Raw genomic sequence first — 3,113 nt, forward strand, 5'->3', positions numbered from 1 at the left:
TATATATATATACACGATGGATGGGAGGTGTCTGTGTCTGTCGTTTCTGATAAAGTTACAGGTGCAACAACCTACATCAACAGTAAATAAGCCGATTTATGCTTCCGAGGGAGAAGTAAGTGCTTATTCTGTTCTATCTTCCTTGTAACAAAGACTTGGAGGACCTCTTTTTGCTAAAAATTCAATCGTAACCCATCGTCATAAGGATGGAAGGATTCAGAGAGCGATGCACTGCTAGATACAGCTTATCAAAACATAAGATGGAATGATCACATTTGTTACGCCTTGCATTATAAATCTGCTCCATCTGGATTGACCAGGGCTAAACAACAAGAAAAACTACATCAAAATGTTCTCTGTGTTTGTGAGTTATAAATCGTAGCCTTCGACTCAGTGGGTTGGTGTTAACTTAATTCGAACTCAACACCGGATGACTTCTAAAAGCCTTATATTACCGCCATATTCCTTTGGCTCTACACCTGCAAATATACATTAATTTCTTGCTATCTATCTATTTATTTCATGATCGCTTCTTTAGAAAGTAAGATAAACTCCATTACTCGCTGAGAAGATGACATGATATCGAAACATTTTCAGAGTTGTCTCTTGAGTTTGCAGAAAGACTAAATACCATATACTTAAGGACTAATATCGCATAATTGTTTCTAGTTGACATACTTATTGTTGCTTACTTGAAACATGCAAACACTAACCACAATTGTCCTTCCGTCTGTCGTAGTGGTCCGCAAAGCCATGGAAACGAAGATGCAATGGCCGATAAAAATATCAGATATTAAGTGAAGGTTCTTAAATTGTATTTATCAGAGATACTTTCTCTTCGCTAACTCTCTCTCTGTCTGTCTCGCACTCTGGCTCTCGCTGGCTCTCGCTGGCTCTCGCTGGCTCTCGCTGGCTCTCGCTGGCTCTCGCTGGCTCTCTCTCTCTCTCTTTCTCTCTCTCTCTTTCTCTCTTTCTCTCTTTCTCTCTCTATCTCTCTCTCTCTTTCTCTCTCTCTCTCTCTTGCACTCTCCCCGTATCACTTTCTCTCTGGCATAAATATAATAATATATTTCAGTTCATTTAATCTACTGATAGCTATTCTTTTCCGTTCAGATCTATTCCAAATTGGCATTGAATCACAATCCTTCGTAACAATCATTCTGGAGTTATTAATTCTGGAGCTTAATTTTGATTGGAAATATCGTTTATAGATCTATCGGAAAATTGTTAGCATGGAAGATGTAGTCATGAGAACCTAGTCATTTGTAAAAAAAAAAAAAAAAAAAGCTCTCGTCGTAAATGCTCCATAGTCAGACGCCCGTTGTAAAATCTAGATAGCCAATTAAGCATAAAGTGTAATCCTTGTTTACTGAACTGTAAGTTTGAACTGGCATCAGAAGAGTAAATATTCTTATGTCCGAATAACACAATTTCGCCAGTGAATATTTACCCTATTGCTTTAAGTAATCGGCTAATCTCAATATATAGTCATCTTTCTGATACTATTTATGTTGCAAATCTAGAACACTGGTGTCTTATATTTGTTGCCAAAACGAACGAATGATTTCGCTCTCCGAATCAGAAAAAAACTGATGACGTTTACATTTCTCTTCTTTCTAATTACAAAACAGACATCTCTCTGTCTTCGTACATAAACAACGTCTATTTTTCTGTGTTAGTAATATTAAACAGGCTTCAGTCGCTCGTTCACACACTGACGTTAAAGCAAATCTGTATCTTTCTGACATTAGCTCAAGGCCAAATATTGGGAGGAAGCGTGCACAATTGACCTGAGGGAAATTGCATTAAGAAGCTGTAGTGCATATTAAATGCAAAATCACTCGTGTTTCTTCTCACATATGAAATATTTAGGTTGTTGTTGTTGTTGGCACTCCGTCGCTTACGACGTCGAGGGTTCCAGTTGATCCGATCAACGGAACAGCCTGCTCGTGAAATTAACGTGCAAGCGGCTGAGCACTCCACAGACACGTGTACCCTTAACGTAGTTCTCGGGGATATTCAGCGTGACACAGTGTGACAAGGCTGACCCTTTGAATTACAGGCACAACAGAAACAGGAAGTAAGAGTGAGAGAAAGTGGTAGTGAAAGAGTACAGCAGGGTTCGCCACCATTCCCTGCCGGAGCCTCGTGGAGCTTTAGGTGTTTTCGCTCAATAAACACTTACAACGCCCGGTCTGGGACTCGAAACCGCGATCCTATGACCGCGAGTCCGCTGCTGTAACCACTGGCCATTGCGCCTCCGAAATATTTAGTATATGGAAGAAAAAACTCGATTAACTGAGATTATCGTTTCAATTAGCAGACAAAATCTCCCTGTGAGGGTATTAAGAGCCTAAAGATAATATTCAAAGAAGATAACATATATTATACTGTAAATGCGAGAGGGATATTGCCTTAAGGGCCTACTAAACTGGAGAAAGGAACAGACATGTCCTTTTAGGCTTTTAAGTAATTTCTCCTACATAGACATTTTCTAAAACTAATTGCGTGGATAACCTCAGCCCCTGCTGTATGCGTATTTTGTGTCAAGAAACCTCCTTGAGGGTTTTATCCCTCAGAAAGGAAGTAGTTCACCGTCTCCCCTGTGAGTAAATAGAAAATGTGTTTTCGCTGATAGAGTTATTTAACTCTTATTTCTAGCAATGCTAGTGTTCCTTGCACCCTTCGTCCCATTTTACCGACAGTGAATTATATCTCTTTGGTATTGAATTGCGTCTAGTCACCTCAATTATCTTATAATTTTCACATTACCATTTTGTGGAATCAGCTACTAATTCCTATGGCAAAATCTGTATATAATTAAGAATTTAACTTTACCGCCCGCACTGGAGCAAGCATTACTGATGAGCATTAAATTTCATGTGCAACTTGCATGCCAATCTAATGAAACTCACTTGTAGTGGTGAGGTTGTCTCCCCTGTCAGCAAATAGAAAATGGGGTTTCTGTGACAGAAGAATTCTTTGGTTCTTATTTCTATCAATGGTGGTGCTTCCTGCAAACTTCACCACATTTTAGCGACGGTGAATTATTTCCTTTTTGGTTTTGAATTACATCTAGCCACTAATTATTTCACACACACACACACACACAC

The sequence above is a fragment of the Octopus bimaculoides genome, chromosome 11 (genome assembly GCF_001194135.2).
Source record: "Octopus bimaculoides isolate UCB-OBI-ISO-001 chromosome 11, ASM119413v2, whole genome shotgun sequence".
Classification (NCBI taxonomy): Eukaryota; Metazoa; Mollusca; class Cephalopoda; order Octopoda; family Octopodidae; genus Octopus; species Octopus bimaculoides.